The sequence below is a fragment of the Microtus oregoni genome, unplaced genomic scaffold (genome assembly GCF_018167655.1).
Source record: "Microtus oregoni isolate MIOR12 unplaced genomic scaffold, Mior012 000009F_ref0000495, whole genome shotgun sequence".
Taxonomy (NCBI): domain Eukaryota; kingdom Metazoa; phylum Chordata; class Mammalia; order Rodentia; family Cricetidae; genus Microtus; species Microtus oregoni.
The window spans coordinates 50,464,351-50,486,270 of NW_024543068.1; the positions used below are offsets into that span (position 1 = coordinate 50,464,351).

Here is a 21,920-nt window from a genome sequence, read left to right on the forward strand (position 1 = left end):
ATGATTCAGAGTAAGCCTCAAAATATTTGAGTTCTAGTGACCCTACTGTACTTGTTCTATGGGGACTGCATTTTCTACATTTGCTGTTATATAATAAAGACTTCAGCATTTCTCTCTGGCAGGGATACTTTAGGAAATATTAAACAGTATTAAAATATTTCCTAAAAGTACATATGATGTGTAGCTTATTATACAAGAAAAATTGTGTAAGAATTACTTAAATAAAATGTATATAAATTTATTTTCGAAAAATACAATCTGGTAGAGTAGCATGTGAGTGCTTATTTGCTTGCCTTAATGACTTTGAAATACATTTATTTATTTATTATATTTATTCTATGTGTCTTTTAAATCATGTATCTTCAGCCCATTCATTTCTTCATCCAATTTGCATCTGCCATCTACCCCTGCACACCCCTAAATAAAACAAAATTTAAGAGAAAAAAGAAAAAAAAGTAAAATTAAAAATTAAAAAAAGTAAAATACTTTTTAAAAATCTTATCAGGGAAGCTTCAGTGTGACGGAGTGAGTCACGCTGCAAACTCCTTTGTCCATTTATCTTTACTTGCAAGTGTTCATTGCAAAGAGTCATTGGTCTGGTTCAAGGCTTCTAGTTTCTACTACCCTATTGATACTGGGCCCTTCCTATGGCTCCTCTTGATATCCTGTTGTCATAGTGACCCTACAGCTTTGGGTCTGTAATCCAGGCCCCTTTATGTGCTCCAGCAGAACATAGGTATTTTGGATGATGGGGCCAGGCCAAGTCATATCCTTGGGTCTGGGCAACTGTAGGATTGGTCTGCAGGATGTGAAATGGGGAAACTTCTCCCATGCTCACAACTTCACAGGGCTGGCTCACCCACACCTGTGCTAACAGGGCTGACTCTATGGTGCTGTCCTGGCAAGGTATAGGGCCTGCTCTTCCTAGTGTTGCAGTTGGTGGGGGTCAGGGAAAATTCTCCCACTGAAAGAAAATTTTTAAGGATGAAATTTATTAAGTCACTCATGATGCCATGGTGTAGGAGTTCCTTCTGTTTGTGTGTTGCCTTCATTGGTTAATGAATAAAGAAATTGCCTTGACATTTTCATAGGGAAGAACTTAGGTGGGTGGGGAAAACAGAACTGAATGCTGGGAGGAAGAAAGCAGAGTGAGAGAGTAGCCATGGATCTTCTGCCTTAGATGGATGCTGGTTAGAATCTTCCCGGTAAGCCACTGCCACGTGGTGATATACAGATTAATAGAAATGGGTTAAATCAAGATGCGAGAGTTAGCCAATAAGAGACTAGAGCAAATGGGCCAAGCAGTGTTTTAATTAATACAATTTCTGTGTGGTTATTTCAGGGCTAAGCTAACCGGGCGGCCAAGGCAAAAAGCAGGCCCTCTCCCTGTAACAATGCCATGCTTAAAAGGCCATTTACGGTCATCCTGCTGATGTAAGAGGAAGAGCACCAGTGGTATCTTCAGCTAATGGATTTGTTTGCATGCACAGGACCCAAACATAGAACCAACAATGTATGGAATCTGGGAGGCTTTGTTGTACCTAACAGAAATATCCTTCAAATACAGGTCAATATTGAGACCTAATATTTCTAATTGGCAGTTTAAAAAACTTGAGGACATGGCTGTATAATCCAGATGTTTCTTGCTAGAAGCATTGCCATGCCAGCCTAGACACCTCGTGGTTCTGCTGGCTGTAGATCTGGCAGGATTTATGGTACATTTACTTAATTTCAATCAGTTTTCACCTACAGCATGATCAAGGGGAAAGCCAATTATATAGTCATTTTAAAATGTTATGAATATTAATACTTTTTAAATATTTGCCTACATTTCCATTGTACCATGTGTTCCTTGGGAAAATGGCCTTGCAGGTTCTTCCCTGGTCTGAGGCAGAGTCTCTTCACCAAATGTATCAGTGTTTCCTAGGCACTAATTCCTTCAGTAGAATTTAGTCTTAGCTTTTGGGAAAGAGCTCATTAGTACTGGTGATCCACTGTATTTTATTCAAACAATTGACTGTACGTTACTTCTGTGTATCAATATAATTAGTAAATTCATTATGGTAGTTTGAATGTAATTGTCCCTATAATCTTAAAGGGAGTGGCACTATTAGGAGGTCTGGCTTTGTTGGAATAGATGTGGTCTTGTTGGAGGAAGTATGTCACTGTGGAGGTGGACTTTGAGATCTCATTTATGCTCAAGACACCTTTAAGTGTGTTAATCTATTTCCCACTGCGTGCATATTAACTTGTAGCAGCCCTTTCTCCAGAACCATGCCTGCCTGCACACTGCCATGCTCCTACCACAATGATAATGGACTAAACTTCTGAAACTGTAAGCCCCTACCTTAATAGTGTTTTCCTTTATAAGAGCTGCTGTGTCATGGTGTCTCTTCACAGCACTAGAAACCCTAACTAAGACATTTATCCTTTTTGTTCCACCCTTGTAAAGTTGAGAGTTTCCTATTGTTTTCTCAATTTCTCTTTCTGTTATGCCTTTAAATTTCATTGATGGGGAGTTTAAGATGTAACAAAGTGGATGAGAAATCTATGAATACCTCATTGGTTAAAAGTCTTCATGTGGTTTTTTTTTTTTAATAAAATCCTTATTTTATTAGTATGTTAAGTTTGGTAAACTTTCTATTTTAGATTTCTGGTGTCTGTTAACACTTAGAATATATTTTTAAATCTTTAGTCTTTACACTTTCACTTGTATTTGAAAATAAATCAGAAAATACACATGATAATAGAATAGAACATTTGTCCATGCCCTGAGGTTTCATCAAGCTTGACATTTCTCACTTCAGTACAGGATTATATATATATGTCGGATTTCTTCCTAAGTGTGCTGTCCTTCAGTTCGGAGGACTATGGATTGTGTATCTAGGCCCATCTTTTCTTTCTACGATATTTTAGAAATCTGATTTTGTAATGACAAGTTGAGCTTGAATAGAGTTGTAACCATTTAACTTCTTGGCAAAGTGAGAAATGTAAATTTTGTTGCAGTAATCTTTGAAGTTCCCAGGAAGAAGACGGGGGCCTCTCAACAATGACTCCACCTTGGCGATATGATGTCATTATGCTGATAGTACCACTTTAAGATCAGTTTTCAGTTATAAACTGTTCAAGATGATTCCAGCTTGGCTAGTTCAGATGGGGCACCTTCTTACACCATTATGGCCAGAACTATAAGTCAGAAAGTACATTTTTAAACTGCATAGTTTTTGGTAACTTGTTAAATACCTAAAAGAAATTAATATAGGCTATAATTTAAAATAAGCATATTTAGAAATATTGGCTGTTGAAAAGGCAGAAGAATTATACATTGCTAGTGTGATTGTAATGGTTCATATACTTTGGAAAATCAAATTGAAAAGTCTTGGGTATCACTGGTTTGTTTAGCAGTTATATAAAAAAATCTATTAACATTGTCTTAAATGGCTACCAAAGCTAAGTGAAGTTTATATGCCCATGTAAAAATTTGAATGTGAATGATTATATTATTTGTATTAGTAAATGAAAAAAATAGAAAACTTATTCACACAAAAAATAACATGCTACTAATAAGAATGCCAATGTTTTCTCGTGTGGATTAATTTACACTTCTCTAATGTTAAAACAATTTCTGTGTGCTTACTTAGTATATATATTTGATGAATCTGAGTTTTGAGAAATTTTAAGATACATATTCCAGGCATGTGCTTCTGTGACCTGTTTCCCCAATGCTCACATAAAGCGTCACACAGTCGTAGATGTTTGTGATCCCAGAGCTGGTAGATAGATCTCTGGAGCTCAATGTCAGCCAGTCTAGAAGCACTGATGTTACGGGAGGTCCTCCCTCCTCCAGCCTATAGCCGCTGAGATACCAGCCCATTGGGGCGTGGTCTCTCTCCCTTTAAAAAAGCGGCCACTTCCCTCTCCTCTCTCTCTTCACTTCCTGCTCCGCTGGCAACTAGACTCCCTTCCTGGTTGCGCAGAGGGCTGACGGTGATCTGTAAGTTTTTTCCCCTTTAAATAAATACAACCCTATTAATCATAATTCCAAACTGGTGTGGCATTGTTTATGACTTACGCCTTCACACTGATGAGCTTCTATGAGAGATCTTGTATCTGACAATTAAGAAGAAAAAAATAGAGGAAGACACAAAACCCTGACTTCTGTAACACAGACACACACACACATCTGTGCATGAATGTGCATACACACAAATACATATAGACATCACAAGCACAGAGACACACATATCCATAAAACTTTCTACCTACAGCTTCATATTTATGAAAGTGAAGGCAGAAAATAAACTGATGGCCTTTGGAATGCTTGGGTATGGCGATGTGGAAGGAGTGCCACACTTGTGTATTGTGTATTGTGAGAGAGTCATGTTTGTATATGGCAGTGTGGTGAAAGTGTCATGCTTGTATGCATTCTTTTAGCTTGTATCTTTTTATTGATGAATTGAGTTCAATGATATTGAGATATATTGATGACCACTGACTGTTGATTGTTGGTGTTGGTGGTGGTAGTGTGTGTGTGTGTGTGTTTTCCTTCTTTGGATTTTACCAACATGGGATAATCTATTACCTCAGTTTTCATAGGTTTAGTTAACTTATTTGTATCAGAGTTTTCCTTCTAGTACTTTTTGTAGGAATGGATTTGTGCTTGTATATTGTTGACATTTGACTTTGTCATGAACAATTTTACTTTCTACATCTATAGTGATAGAAAATTTTGCTGGGTATATTAGTCTGGCCTGGAATATGTGGTCTCTTAGAATCTGCAAGACATCTGTCCAAGCCCTTCTGGTTTGCAGAGTTTCCACTGAGAAACTCTTCAAATGTAATTCTTATAGGTCTGCCTTTATATGTTACCTGATCTTTTCCCCTTGCACCTTTTAATATTCTGTCTTTGTTCTGTATGTTTAATGTTTTGATTGTTGTGTGATTGGAGGATGCTTTTTTTTTTCTGATCCAGTCTATTTGGTGTTCTGAAAGGTTCTTGTGCCTTTATGGGCATGCCCTTCATTAGGTTAGAGAAAATTTCTTCTATGATTTTGTTTAATATATTTTCTGGGGTTTTGTTCTGAGATTCTTCCCCTTCTATTCCAATTATTCTTAGCCTTGGTCTTTTTCATAGTATCCAAGATTTCCTGGATGTTTTGTGTTAGGGGCATTTTAAACTTAACATTTTCTTTGACCCATGAATCTGTTTCTTCTATTGTATCTTCAACACCTGAGATTCTCTCTTCCATCTCTTGTATTCTGTTGATGATGCTTGTGTCCGAAGCTCCTATTTCCTTACCTACTAGGTTTTCTATTTTTCCATTTCCTGAATTTCTGATTTCTGTTTTCTTTATTGGTTCTATTTCCATTTTTATGTCATCAATGTTCTCCTCCTCCTCCTCCTTCTTCTTCCTTCTCCTCCTCTGTCTCCTTCTCCTCCTTTTTACCCCCCCTTCTTGCTTCTTGGCATTCTTTAAGGGATTTATTGATTCCATATAACTTTTTGTTGTCTTTTCCTAGATTTTTTTTGGGGGAGATTTTTATTCCCTGTTTAAGGACTTTGATCATTTTCATAGAGTTATTTTAAGGACATTTTCTTGTGTTTCGGCTTCATTGGAATGTTAAGGTCTTACTATTGTAGGGTAACTAGGCTCTGGTGGTGCCAGTTGCCCTGTCTGTTGTTGATTGAATTCTTATACTCGTGTTTAGGCACTTGGGATTGGGATGATTTGGTCAAGGTACTGATTTCTGAGTTTGTCTTTATAGGATGCTTGTTTTGTTCTTTGTTTCATGCTTTTTCTTTGATTTTCTAGTCTTTGCTGTCTGGATTTCTGGCAGTTGGCATGACCTCTGGTCTAATTGGGAGGCACTATTTAGGTTAGGATTTGGTTCAGCTTGGTCTTTGTTTCAGAAGGAGTTTCTCTTCTTTTTCCTTTTTTTTTAAAAATCACTTACTTGTACTCACTTTTAATAATGATATACCATAAAAAACAGCACACCAATCATTTTAAAGGAAGATGTTACTTTTGCATGGTGTCTGTCTGTGTAAATTACTGACTAAAGAACACAGTATTCAGCCATGCCTTTCTTTTTCCTTTTTTTAGTCATGTTTCTGTAAGTCATTTATTTGTATTTTATGTACATTGCTGTTTTTCTTGCATGTATGTCTGTATGAGGGTGTCAGATGTCCTGGAACAAGATTACAGACAGTAGTGACCTGCGGTGTGGGTGCTGGAAATTGAGCCTGGGTCCTCTGGAAGAACAGCCAATGCTTGTAACTGCACAACTCTCTCTCCAGTTTCCCAGAGTCTCTGTTGCTCTGAATGGTGTGGACTGCACCGGTTATGACTAGTGTGACTTGCACCTGAGCACATGAAGTCTGAACAAGCCCAGGTGACTTGTGCCTCTTCACTGATGCAGCTTGCACGGGTTTTGGATGTGTAGCATGCTCCCGAGTGGCAGAAGACCATTGAGGTTAGGGTCAGGGCCTAGTAGTGCTACCAGGGACAAGCTGGCATGACATAGTCCTGGGAAAGTGATTTGGAGAATAGAATCCAGGAACAATTTTTGTATTTCTATACAAACATACTTTAATATGATTGGTTAGTGAGTACTTTTAGAATATTTTCACTAAGAAGTAGTGATTACTTTTGGTGGAGTTTATGAATCTGTCAGTGATGATTAGAAAAAGAGCTTTAACCAGAGATTCAGAGGAATGAATAGAATATTAGTCATTCACATTCACTCATTCAACGAAACCATATAATATTTGCATACTTAAAATTTTGTAGTGGGGGTAATAAATTTTATTTGTCTCTAAACATTCTTAAGTTAGAGTATTTATGCTTACAGTTTTGTTGAAATATTATTTTCATATTCTACAATGGCAAAGTGATTTGTTTGTTTTGTTTTTTAATATTTTAAAATTTGTAATATTATCTGTGAATATGTGTGCATGTGTGTGTGTATGTGTGGTGTGTGTGTGTGTGTACACTACCTGTATGTGAGTCCATAAGGAAGCCAGAAGAGGACTTTGGACATCTTGGAGCTGAAATTCCAGGTAGTTTTAACCTCCCAATTGGTTAAATTCAGGGTCTGGGAACAGAACTCCTGGTTCTCTGGAAGGAAAACGTTTAAATTTTATGGTACTTGTTAATAATTTAAATAGCATTCTATAGTCCATGCTTGAACAATGAGTGGTTATATCAGGTTTCAAAGGCACAGAGCATGATATAAATATAATAGATCAGTTCTTCATCATGTGTTAACATTTGTTGAGCATGGGTCAATTAGATCATGTGAAGAAAATGTTTTCATGTATCTATGTTTCTTAGAACACTCTTTTGTGTACTATGGTGTATATTTATCTTACCTTCCAAAAACCTTAATATGAAGTAATTATCAAAGTTAGAAATTTTCTGAGAAAACAAAATCCCTATTTCAATATCTGTTCTTAGTCAAGTATGTTTATTTGTGAACTCTGGCATGAATCCTAATAGTTACGTATTTTTATTCATAGGGACAGATGATAGTTACTGAATTGAAGTCAAATTCACATTGACTTCAATGACTATCCTTCCAAAACCTTCTGGAATCCAGAATCCTATTTATAATAAAAGCAACATAAAAAGCAAGTAGCAGCAAGAGAAACAACACAGGTAGCTTATGAATAAATGTTCAAAATAACTATTCTTGGAGAAACCAAATATGATTGCAGTGTCTAAGGAAGACTTCAAGAAAAAAACACAATGTAAGAAGGGTTTAAGTTATAGGTAAGTGGTTAGAAAGTCTGGAAAATATAAGCAGGAATGATGCTGAATTGTTTGAGACATTATAAGTGCTAATTTAATGAACGGTTTGAAAATTGTGATTGTATTTGGTAAACAGTTTGCACAATGGACTTCAACCAAATAGAGCTGCAGACAGCTGTTAAACAGACAATTGATGCAGTGCTCAAGGACTAATGAGTTCCTGTGATTGAAGCTGAGACAGAAAACAGGCAGCTAGAGGACTCTCCAAACCCTCTGCACGTGGGTAATGAGAACGGGCTGAACACAAATGGATAGAGGAGGGAAAGGCATCTGAAACAGTGGAAGACTCTTAGAGACTGGAGTTGGATCGAAGGAGAAGGATGTGGTCCACAATCCAATTCCTTCAACGAGTCTGATTCCTCTAAAGGAATATAAAATTCTCTTTGCTCTCTAATTGGTTCTGACATCCTTCTAGATGTTTCTTAGTGAGGCAGAAAAGCTGCTAAGTTTCAACCTACTGCATAAGCAGTCCCGAGTTTGTGCTAGGTGCTGGGGGCATGTGATGAAGCAGAGTAGACCTGCAGACCCAGTTAGCTCAGGATGATACCATGTGCTGTTGATGTGATAGCGAGGCTTCTTCTGACTGAAGATAGCAGGTAGTGGGGTGGTCAGGCTTGATATTATATTAGCTATTTTCAGGCCACATGAATATACATATTGCTAACCTATGGATTCTACTGCCAAAGCGGATGGGAATAAAAACAAACATGGTTGTATATTTTTCTTTCCTATTGATAGTTACTTAGGTGTCCCGAATTAATATTTGTTAGGAAGACATACTGCTGGGAAATAGGGGCTTCTCTTGTTTATGTATTAAATAGGGATACAGCTGCATTTTCCCTTTTAGCCTACCTGTTGTTCTCATAGTCATCACCTTGCGATTTTAAGTGTCCCTCCACATACAAACTTTCTATAGAAGCTCTTTGTAGTAATAGCAAACCTAAGCAAAATATGGTACAGGTTTTCCATGGCTGTTATTCAGAATCCTCACACTGCACTGGGTCTAGATTATTGGCTATAAATATTGAGTGATTGATGAAGTGGCCTGGAAGATGATTCTTCAGGTCCTGGCTGTATATGAGTCAATCCCTTGCCTAAGTGCTACCCACTGATTACCTGTTTGGCATGTTTACATAGATATGATAGAATCAGGCTTTGCCACTGTCTGCTTTTAATGTGGTCGCTTGTGAGTCACATACTCATTTAAATATGAAGTACATGCTTTTCACTTACTTTGATCCTCGTATTTTCAGCCTACAGAGTCTACATGTACTCAGTGAAATGTGTAATCTCCACTTTAGCTCTCTTCTGAGTCATTCAGTGTGCTTCTTGAGGCAATGTAGACACTTGTGACAGATTGGATAACACCACTGCATGTGTAAATCCATACTATCAAGGAACATGCATTAATTGCTTTTCTTTGAACCCTACGCGATAGCTCAAATCACTATGACAAGAGAGAATGAGGCATGTTATACAGGATTTTCAAAAGAATGTTTGCAAATCAAAACTTTCAATGTATCCCAGTGTTATGACTGGTAAAATGTAAAATTGTGTTTGTCATAACTGCTACTTTCTGTAGAGCTCCTCAGAAATGTTTCTCAAAGATGAGATATTTAATCCAAAAATGTTCATGGAGTATTTTTATTCTTATGAGACTAGATAGAGAATGATTCTGATTACATTAAGCCTCTGCTCACTACTGGAGGGAAAGTACTTAAGCATTGCTTGTGACATGACGTTAACAATGAATAATTCAGCTGACTTCGATGGAAAAAAGATATTTAATTTGTGGCTTTTGCCACATCATATAGAAATATGTGTCAAGGAATTCATTTTCAAGCCTCGTTGTCTCTGCATCAAGATCCAGTGGAATGAGACGGCACTGCAGAAGGCACCACCACATGGTATATTCTTAACTGCACATAGCAGGGACACATGTCTCCCTCATATTCTACTGAAATGCTTGCGGCTTACAGAAGACTATGTCGAGAAATCAGTTTGTCAGGAACTGTTAGATCATAGGATGGCCAAGCGTAGGACCAGACTCCAAATGATAATAACCCGCATTTCAAAAGCGGCTGTTGGTAATTTGAGCAGTTTATTTTTCTTTGGCATTAGCACAGCCCTGCTAAGGCAAAGTAAATGTCATAAAATGTTTTGTTTTCCAGCAGCCAGGGGCAAATAATTGGCATCTGTTTTCTGTTGTCTCGCTGCAGTTGTGATCTCTGAAACAGAAGTTTGCATGCCTCATCTAATAACTTGTTGATTTAAGACTCTTAAGGGACAGAAAAAGGGGGCTGAGCAAAAAGAAGGAAAAGGAAGCGTTCCAAACATTTGGACTGCCGCAACTTGGATGGATTGTCTCCATACTCCATCATACACTATTGGGACTCATCAGTATTTCCAAAAATAGACCAGGTCAAGAAGTACGGAAATTTTGTCTTTTCTTTCTTCTTTTTTATTTTTTATTTTTTTATGAAGTCTAAAATAACTTCTCTGATACAAAGATGAAGAGATAGAAGTTCCTTTTGGAAACAACTTTGTTCACCTACTTTTTGACAAGATCCTCACGTGTTTACTATTATAGACAAAGGAGGTACTAGCCTCCAGAGTGTTGAAATTGGGTTTTCCTTGAATTCAAACACTTTTAAAAGCTCAGATAAGTAGGGGATGTGATTATTTGTAGAGCAGGAAAGGCACTTACCACTGTAACTGTAGGAGCCTCTCTGTTTTTAATGTTTAAGAGCAGATAAAATGCCTCTTTCCCTGACTTCAGGCATTCTTCTAGCTGAGGACTAGGCCATTAATAGTCATTAACACTCTTTCAAACGTATTGCCAGAGTGGTAATGAAATCAACACCTTCTAATTTTTATATTGAAGCTCTGCCAAAATGCATTTGGTCTTGTCACTACATAGGGATGTGCTGGAGTACGTGCTTGCTACTTAAGATATCAACATAAACACTGAATAAAAACATAAATCTTTTACAATGTTGAGACACGTTGCCATTTTATTGTAAATCAACATAGATCAATTATTCAAACCTATCTCAGCGCTTGCTAGATGAAGGGCAGGCAGGCAGTGGCAGTGTCAACGTTGGCCTAGTCTGAGTTGACTGTTAGTTTCTTTCTTTCAAACAAATCATTAGCTGAAAAGTTATCATTAGAACTCGAGTCAGTGCCATGGACCTTTCCCTAAATGACAAATGAAAGGTACATGGCACTGATTCCCTGTACCTGTGTTGTCTTCATTTGGCCAGGGAAGCTTTTATTTAGAATTTGGTTTGTTTCTAAGTGGTATGATGGATACGTGGATATTAGGTGTATTGGATTAGCAGAGGGTAGTTGTTTTGCTGTGGAATCTAACATTCAAGGGGCAGGAAGAAAATTCATTTATAATCAATAAACCCTAAATATTTTTATCTAAGTGATATAATACAGAATTATAGGAGCAGTAAGACAGAGATAAGAGCACCCGACTCAATTTATTCTGCTCCTGCAGAGAGATGAGTGATGATTTTGGCAGAAAGAATGCTGATAGAAAGCAAGGAGCTTTGGGATAGGAAGAAAACCAGTGAACTGATAGCTAGAACATGCATTTTTGAGGAAGCCCTTCTCATCAGATGCAGAGAATCTGGTAAAGGTCTCAAATCACCTGTTTGCTGGATTCTGAAAGTGTTCAATGCAAGCTAAGAATTTTTATAGCTTCTTCACAACTGAGATGGGAAACAACACCCACTCCATGTCCTTACTCAAAAGTTTGCAACCACGCTCATATGTTTGATATCTTTAGATTTTATTAATGTTGGAACCAAGAGTGATTGGATTTTAAGAACAGTATTTAGAGTTTATACTAAAATGAGCAAATACTATTCCAGGGCCACGCAAATAATCATAAAATGAATAGCTAGCACCATGACATAGCAATGATGTTTCAGAATCTCAAAAATTTTGATAATTAATGTCTTCTCAAAGTAGTAATGTTCTATCTCTTGTCATTTTTGTATGAAGGCCTCAAATTTTTGGTAACTCAAGTTCATACGGTAAAATATCTTCCATCTTTAGGCTAACCCTTGACAAAGACAGTTTTTCTCCGTCTCAATTCCCACGTTTTCTATATGGAGTTGATAAAGGAACTTTGGTCTTGATAGTAAAAAAAGTGGGTAGCACTGGGGAAGTAATTTGGCAAAATATCTTTCAAACTTGGCAGTAAACAAAACCAAGCAGGAAATGCAGACAAAAGTAACAGAAATCTCTGTATTTTGAAATTCTTTACTGTTAGTTAAATTGCAATTGATCTTCTGGGGCCTACAGACAATCCCCCAGCTCTTCTCACTCTTGTTGAGGAGTGCTTCTTTCTTTCTAATCGCCTAAGCCATGAGATTTGAAAGAGTGCCAGCATTCTCTACATGCTCACAGAATCTCTCTGTCTTTGACACGCCCACGAGCATTGCTGTACAAATGAAACAGTAAGGATTTGCATAAAGGTGTCTTTTGTAGGGTATTTCTATGTGAAAACTGAGCACACTGTCAAGGAAACTTCAGCCCTGCTCAGCTCTGTGCAGAGGAGCACATAAACAATCACTAGGACCCAGATCCATACAATTAAAAACCATTGCTTTATGGACATATCTAAAACTCCATGACTACCAAAACTATACTTTAACTTCACAATCATATTTCCCTTGGAAATTTGGCTGATCATAATAGAGGGAAAAGATTAATTTTAAGGATATATTTAAAAAACATAGTTGTTTTTTTCTTTATTTCAGTGAGTTTTCTTTGAAAGCATTAAATGTTAATGCACATGTAAACACATTCCTTGCACACCTGAAACTGATAATATATTTACACAAGTAAGTACACAGTAGCTATTTTTTTAAATATAGCACAACTACCAAGATTATCCTGACATGTGTTTATTTAAGGGTTTATAATGCTTCCAGGACTACACAGCTAGTTAACAAAGACCCAAAATGAAATATGGCATTACTGACTTCTTTCTGTAGCTATTTACCTGAATAATAACTCAGCACTATTTTGAAATATCCAATATTCTTTAAAACTTATCTCATTAAATGTTTTGAACGCGATTCTCTTACACAGTCATTCATACCACAATTAAAACACAAGTAGGCTTAGGACAGCTACCCAGGAAAATATGTATCAAAACCCAATCAATTGTATCTGATATTTTAAGTTTTGCTGAATTTTAAGATCATTTAATTTTTAAAACTCCAAATCAGTCTTCTAGATGAATTTTTAAATTCATTTTTGAGTTTTGGCATTTAGTTATCATTTTTAAATAAAATGTTGCTGAGTAGTGATGGTGCATGCCTTTAATCCCAGCACTTGGGAGGCAGAGATGGACAGACTCTGAAGCTACAGAGAAACCCTGTCTTGAAAAGCCAAATAAATAAATAAATAATAAAAAATCTAAGCAAATTTTTTTCTGAATTTCTAATATAATTCAGAATTTAATGGAAGTAAAGCATGCTATAGGATATCTTGGAAATATCTGTCAATTTTTGTTTCAAAAACAAAATGAAAAATTTCACATTATGAGTAGCTATTAATTCTGTAAGACTTAATTATTAAAGTGCTTACTGCCTAAGTATGAGGACCTCAGAATACCCAGTACCCATGTAGAAAGTCTGACGTGGTGGTGGGTGCCGGTAGACCTGGAGTCAGGGAGGCAGATGTAGGGAGACCCTGGAGTCCTGGAGGCCCAGCCTAGGTGAATCAGTTATCTTTAGTATCAGTGAGAGACAGAGACCCTTTCCTAAAATCAGGGGGAAAGTGATTAAGGAAGACAAAGTTGACTAATATTCTCCACATGCACCCAACACACACACACACATGAGCACAAATACAACTTAAAAATATAGGAGACTAGATATTCTATTCATTTTTAAATGCTCTTTAATCATCTCACTTAAGCAAGTACAACAGTAAGTCAGGAGCTGGAGGAAGAAAGTATTCGTCACATATAAATCTGCGCAAAGACTTATCTAGAACCTATTAAAGACCAAGCTCAACGATAACAGTAAATACTCAAAAAAAAAAATAAACTCAAAGAAAAGATGTTAGAATGTCCATAAAGCATGCTAAAAGTGCTTAATAATGTCAGGGAAAACAGCCAAAGAAAAGAAAATTAAAACCATCTTGCAAAATACCTGCAATTTAAGACCCTTTATTTTCTTGAAAATTTAGTAAGTATGCCGAGAAACCTACAGCTGCCGTGTCTGCTGAGAACACACCGTATTACAAGCCCCTACTTTAAAAAATGATGTGTTTGGGTGTTATTTAAAGGAATTTATTTTGAAACCTTTGGCAAATGTTGATGAGTTCTTATTAGAGCGTTAAGCAGATTCAATGAATTTTAGGAAGTTCTCCCCTGTCAGCATGTAGGACAGTGGAAGGACTTTTTCAAGAATGGTGCCAACACTTCTGGAAGGAGCAGGTAGAGTTGGGAGAGAAGAGGGAAGATTTGATCAGTGTTTCACACGTCACTTGCATCCACCACAGATACTTCTAACGGAAAATAATGCTGCAGATGCGACAACTCTGCCTTGTGAGACTCAGAAAAGACCCAGAATCTCATGGGTCTCTCCATTTTAGAAAAGCATTTAATTGTTAATAGAAATTTGCTAGTCAGATTTTAGGGTATAATTTTTATTTGGAAACAAGTCATAGCATAAATGTCAAATATTTTGTATTATGATATTAGTATTGTGTCACATCTTTTCAAATCTTACTTATTGCAAAACATAAATTTAGGGAAACTGTAATGAATCATTGTATACTGTTTTTAAGAAAAAGCAGAATACTATTACTATTATTCCACTAAGAAAGACTTTTTAGTAGAATCTTCTCAGTGTTGCAGAAATATATATCTTTTTATTAAACATTACTTTTACCCAACTTTAAAATCTTTCATTAGAGAGGTTGCACAATAATACAATAATACATAGTTTTTAATATTTTCTTTAAGCGTGATGGTTTAGCGTTTCAGTTTAATATTGTTCTTTAATCCTTCACATAATTTCAGGAGTTATGAGCCTGAAGAACCACACTTTGCCCCTTAATAACTAAAACAGATTCCATACTCTTGAGACTAAAAGTATTACAAAGTGAATCAATTGCTCTATAAGTAGGGACGTTTATTCTTCATAGGAAATCCAGTGTTTTAATTTAGCTATTCCTTTGCCAGTTATAAAATTGACATCCGTAATATGTTTACGCTCTGATAATCTATTTTTCAGTACGTATGCTTCAGTTTACACAATTCCTCTGTGCCAGTGTTAGAAAACTCAAATCTTATCCTGGGTAGAATTTTTGTGAACTTGACACAAGCTAGGATCATTGGGAGAGGTAACCTCAGTTGAGAAAATGTTTCCATTGGATTAGTATTAAACAGTAGAGGGGTTGCATTAGTACGGTTGATATGGGAAGGACCAGGCTACTAGGGAGGGAGACAGTGCCACCCCTAGCCTGTGTCCTGGGATGTATAAAAAAGGTAGCTGAACAAATTGTGGAAGGCAAGCCAGTAAGAAGCACTTCTTTGTACCTCTGCTTTAGCTGCTGTCTCGGTCTCTGCTGATATGACTCCCTTCACAATAGACTAGAAGCAGTTAATGGAAATGCACCCTCTCTTCCCCAAGTTGATTTTGGTCATGGTGTTTTATGGCAGCAATAAAAAGCAAAACTGGGACAGACCTAATAATATATACTGGTTCATCAAACATTTCACAATTTTAAATGCAGGGTTTTTTTTATATTTTGATTATGAATACTTAGTTTATATCTCTTATAAAGTGGCCCATATTAATTATCGATTATTTTATTTGTTAACCCAACAAACTTTTTGAATTGTCTACTATTTCTTAGGCACTGAAATATGAACCAACTGTATGGACAGTGTCCTAAGAATAATATTCCTCCTATCAGGAAGCGTAAGTTCTTACCTATCACACTTTACTATAAATCTTTAACTGCTTCAATAACTGTTAATTTAATACTTCTATACATGGTATTGTTTCAGGCACTTTGGAAATATTACATAAAAATAGTGTGTGATTATTTTCCATCATGTTGCTTTTATTCTAAGGAGGATCTAGTCAATAAAGGACAAGCATAATAACCATATGAGTTATAATGCATTGCATGGGAAAGGAAAATTTGTATGTACTTGACTTTATGGGAAGAGAGTATTAGGTTTGTAACAGTATTAAGCAGGAGACAACAGTAGCCCCTGCAGAATGTTACTGGTACAAATATCAGAAAGATATATGAAAGTTGGAAGTGGCTAGCCAAGGAAAAAAGGTACCAGGTAGAAAGAATAACCTGGCTGTGGCAGTTTGAAAGTAATTGGCCCCCATAAATGCAAAGGGAGTGGTACTATTAGGAGGTGTGACCTTGCTGGAGGAAGTATGTCACAGTTCACTTCCTGTTACCTTTGGATCAAGATGTAGAACTCTCAGCTCTTGCTCCAGCACTATGTCTGCCTGTGTGCCTCCATGCTTTCTGCCAAGGTGATAATGGACTAAATATCTAAAACTGTAAGCCAACCTCAATATATATATATATTCTTTTATTAAAGTTTCCATGGTCATGGTGTCTCTTCACAGGCACAGAAACCCTAAGACACAGTACAAAAGCCTTAAGTAGTAATGGTATGTGTGCCTGAGATATAACAAAACAGCTTACCTAAACTAATGGGAACTCACCAACTCTGGCCAGGCAGGGAAGGAACCAGAATAGAACCAACTAGGTCCTTGAAATGTAGGTGACATGGGAAGACCATGGGGCTACTGGGAGTGGGTTCAGGATTTATCCCTACTGCTTGTACTGACTTATTGGAACCCATTCTCTTTGGAGGGATACCTTGCCCAACCTAGATACAGTAGGGAGGTCTTTGGACCTTCCCCAAAGCAATGTGCCTTATCCTCTCCAAGTAGTGGATGGGAGGAGATGGGAGGGAAGGTAGAGGAGATGGGAGGAGGGAGAAAGGGGGAACTAAAAAAAAAAGTCAGTACTCCTAGCAGAGTGAATCAGATAACAAAAGAAGAATGTCTGTTCACAGTGTAAAACCTTACATGGTGATATAACTGTTCTTTTAGAATAATTTAGAACGTTTCACAATAGAAGATATAAAGATACCTTTTGTTTTTCTTCTTCATTTTGATTTCATTATCGTATGTTCGCTCAATTTACAGAAAGCATAAATAAACTCGGTATTGCTTTGATACAAACATTGGTGTTTTAAAGGTTGTGCATAATACTTGTTAAAAACACAATAATATCGCTTTAGAATCTCATAAGAAAGAGAATACAAGCCGGGCGGTGGTGGCGCACGCCTTTAATCCCAGCACTCGGGAGGCAGAGGCTGGCGGATCTCTGTGAGTTCAAGGCCAGCCTGGTCTACAAGAGCTAGTTCCAGGACAGGAACCAAAAGCTACGGAGAAACCCTGTCTCGAAAAATCAAAAAAAAAAAAAAAAAAAAAAAAAAAAAAGAGAATACAAAGCTTAAGCCCCACAACTTTCTTCTTTGCTATTTTTGCAATATCTGAAAACTATTGCTACTATTCTCATAGATGTTTTGTTACTTAAATTATACATCTTGGAATTTCTAAAAAATTAAAGAAATGTGCATGTCAATTTTGACACAGCAGAACAAGAACATTAACTACAAACAGAAAAGAAACAATAGTATCTTTAGTGATACTATTAAATACACAAAGGTTCTAGAATTAATTCTCCAAACCCATTCCACAAACAATTTTTAAAAACCGTGTTTGTTCTCTGCAAGCAAAGCCTGCATTTCTAAACTCAATATTGGAAAGAAAAATAAAGGTAATTCCCTGGAAGGACTGTCACCCATGGCATCTCCACTCATCCCTGTAATCAAGCAGTCTGAGAGCATAAAGATTGCTGGCTGTTTATTTTGAAATGACATTAGACAATTCAAGTCACTTTTTTTTTGCCTCCGAAATGATTTTTCTCCCCAAAGAGAAATACTAGGAATTATAAATACTTAAGGATACCACTTGCATCCTTTCAGTCATGTTCTACATCATCAAAACTAAGTAATATGGTTTTCGCTTAAAACCCAACTTTTCCCAGAAATTCATGACCTCCCGCCTGAGTCACCTATGAAAGGATTGTCATCTTTCCACTTGGGTTACGTTAGTAAGCTGAGATGTAAGGAGCAAGCCTTCCTCAAGCAGAGAGCAGGTGTGGTTTGATACAAACGCACATGCCCGTAATGTGAGCATCACATCAATGTTCAGTTTGGTTTACACTCTGTATACACGAACAGAATGCACTTTCCAACAGTCTACTGCTCTAACAACTAATAATCCCAAACCAACAAGCAAACATCAAAACAAAACCCTAAATAACGATGATTAATAATACAATTTTAGAGAGGAATTATGTCAAGAACTGTCTTCTCTTAAAATGATTTCTGCCATTATTGACATGCTCAAAATTTAGGTGGTGTTTTTTTTTTTGTTGTTGTTGTTTGTTTTTCTTTTCTAGTGTTTTAATGTTCCAAATCTTAGAAACCAGAGGGGTGAGGGGTAGCTGCAAAGGCTCCAGAGAGAGGAGGGAGAAGCAGTAAAATCCATGTTTCAGTGGAAAGTTCAATCTCCCAGAAAATGCTGTTTTAGCCAGCATTCTTACGTTGGCATCTGGGCATCTGGGTTTGGGGTGATTATAGGTCTAGGTGTGGATTTCTTATTTTGTCTTTTTTTGTATGGCTGTTTCTTGATTTCTGTTTAGTCTCTGGTCTTCTGGTCTATGTGGCCTGTGGTTGAACAAGGGTTCTCTACCTAAGTTGGAGCAAGACTTCTGGTGGCTGGCCTGGTCTCTGGTTGAGCATGAGGTTTCTCTGTCAGTGTTTGGAGCTGGAACATGGTGACAAGGAGGGACAGGCAGATGAGGAATAAGGTGAGGGGTGCACAGTGAGAGTGGGAAAGTCCACAGTCAGACGGTCAATCTACTTGGACTTTTTGTGGCCAGAATGGCCTCTGGTTGAACAGGGGTCTCCATCTGAGTTGGTGCTTGGGACACGAGGCACAAACTGGCATGTTTTCTCAGTGCATATCATTTATCTATAACCATTTTCTGGTACAGGGAAAACTAACAAGTGCTTTTTTGTTGTTCCTGTTGTCATTGTTTGTTTGTTTGTTGCTGTTTTTTACATATCCTTTCAGTGATATATAATGGATAATTTATGCATACAAAACTATGAGTAATTGAATGCTTGGAAAGTATCAGAGGCCATTGGGCTTGGGACTAGTCCAAAACCGTAGTCTAGAGCTTGACCTAGACCTAGATTCTGGTCTTGTCTGAGACTTGAACCTAGGTGGTTCTTTTTCCCTCGGAGTCCATGGAGGAGGAATGCTGCTTATTGGCTTGTTCCTCATGGCTTGTTCAACTTGCTTTCTAATAGAACCTAGGACTACCAGTCCAGAAATGGTACCACCCATAATGGACTGGGTCCTCATTCAGAAATCAGTAATTAAAATTTCCATACAGGCTAGCCTACAGCTGAACGTCATGGAGGCATTTTCTCTATTGCAACTCACTCTCTCTGAGAGTGAGATTCTAGCCTCTGTCACGTTGACACAAAACTGGCCAGTACAGCAGACCGCTCGACAATCTGACACTCAAAACATTCCTTCTCAACTAGAACCTTTCCTTTCTCTTTTAGCCCCAAGATGACACACTAATATTACTATTACAGTATAAAGCATAGCTCATTTTAAAAGTCCCATAGTTTTCAAATCCAAATACATTTAAACTCTAGTCTCTTTAAAATATCCAATTTCTTTAAAAAAAAATCCCAAATACCTTTTCAAACTTCACAATCTTTCAGTTGTGGGCTTGTGTAAAAATTCAGATGAAATGAATAAGGGAGCAACCAGAGCACAGTCACCGACTGAAGAAAGCAACAACTTCAAGAGTATAAATAACTTAATATCCAATGTCTGAGATTCACCCACAATCTTCTGGGTTCCTCCAAAGGATTTGGGGCACCTCTTTGGCTCTGCCCTCTGCAGCATACACAGATTATTTTCTAAGCTTAGGCAGGCTCCACTCCAAGCCTGCTTCTGTTCTTGGTGATCATCCCGTGCTACTGGTATCTCCAAAGTACTGGGGACTTTTGCAGGTGGGCTACATTTTCTTCAGTAGCCTGTGCCTTTCTGTTCCTCCTTCAAGCCTTTCCATATATGCCACCTTATTCTCCTTCAAATTTATGGTCTCTTTTTCCTTAATGGTATTGCATACATATATGTTCTTATATATAAATATATATATTCCTGAACATAACATTTGAGTCCATAGAATGTTACTTGTAGGTGTGTTTTGAGGGCTGTTTGGCACTGGTCAACCAATTGGTGTGCTCTTCCTGAGTAGCAACACCTCAACCACTCCCAGCTTTACTCAGTGTCCTGTAGTTCTTTGTGTAGGTTTGAGGCTTTCCCCTGCTCAGTTTGGCATGCTCATTGGTGTCCCCTCATCAAGGCAATTGTCTTTATAGTAGTTGGAGGCCAGCATAAGAAACCACAATCAATCAAAATGCAGAGTTGTGAATTCCAGTGCCAATGATATACCTGCAAAATATTCCACCACTTAAACCTCAGGGAACATGGTGGAAGAGAAGATGAAAAGATTGTAAGAGTCAAAGGACCAGTAAGTTTGCTGTGAGATTATGCTTTCTAGTAACATCAGAAGCTGTGCTTATGAAGTTCCACCAATACACACTGATCTTATGTTCCATGATATAGTTCTACCAATACATACTGTTGTTAAGGTCCATGATATAATTCCACCAATACACAGTGATCTTATGTTCCGTGATACAGTTCTGTCAATACATAGGAATCCTGTGTTCCACGATACAGCTGGCAAAATTCATTGTGCTGCTTTGTGTCCTACTTCCTTCTGTGTTTTCAATGTGATCTGCATGACTGTCCTATGTACAGATTCTGTACTTGATTGAATGTTCAGTGTTTTCTCTGATTCATAATAAAGTAGAAGACATAGTCATCAATGAAATTTTATTGGCCTTCTAAGAATTCCCAGAAAATTATTGAGAACTTAATTAAATCCACCAGACTTATACTTGATATTGCTCTAAGGATAAAGTAGTTACTGACCTGGTCATAATTTTTTTTTCTATTTCAAGTCATGCCTTTTGTTATTCTTCTGTTTCCTTGCTTTCTCAAGTGCCATGGGTCTGGGGAGAGGTTTACAAGGACTAGTGACTTTCAGTTAGTTACCAAATAAGATACACATTTGGGTTTTAAAGTCAATGGCTTTGGAATCTGAATTTTAGTCTGAACAAAGAAAAAGAAAAACCAGCGAAGATATGGTATGGAACACTTTTACCTTAGACTTGATCATTTGTGAGAAATTAAAATTTCAAAGCTTACATTTAACTAAAAACAACAACAACAACAAAAAATTTTCACTTTCCCTGTTGCTACTAGGGGAGACCTAATAAAAACAGGACTCACGGGCCTGATACCTCAGTGTGTAATAAATTTCCTCTTATAGTCAATACATAGAATAAATAATGTAAATATACCCATCACCCAGGTCCGAAATCTCGCTCTGAGTCTTGTTAATTTAGGCATCAGGGTTGACCATGTCTATTTTTGCTCCTGAGTTCCCCAGGAACTCTTCGATTTGAACCCTTTTGTCTGTGGAAAATACTATTTCTTCTCCAGTCCCTGCCATTTCCAGTGAGGGTCACTGTATTTATTCAGTGCCAATAAGTAAGTAATAAATTCTTACATGTTGCATAGGATCTTCACTATTGTTTTACAAATTAACTAACTGAAACTAAATGGTGATAATGTGTTATTATAGTTAAGGTTAATAATGTGCTCATTACCTCCAGAGGATACAACCACAGACACATTATTTTAAAGGCCTATTTTGTAGAACTAATAGAAAATGAGGAGAATGCCTCTGTGCATTGTGCATGAGTATTGACATGGGACTTTGAGTCATGCAGAGCTGCTGCGAGTCCTTTACATAATCTCCATTCATCCACAATGCGAGATTCACCATTGTGCTTGATCGTTGGAT

The 21,920-nt window shown here is 37.3% G+C and overlaps 1 non-coding gene across 1 annotated transcript; it reads right to left on the reverse strand.

Annotated features, from left to right (window-relative positions):
• Positions 1–5,953: 5,953 nt before the first annotated feature.
• Positions 5,954–6,083, reverse strand: LOC121452658. Its single transcript, XR_005974902.1, has one exon. It is a non-coding gene; the product is annotated as a small nucleolar RNA SNORA15 (small nucleolar RNA).
• Between the last annotated feature and the right edge of the window lie 15,837 nt (positions 6,084–21,920).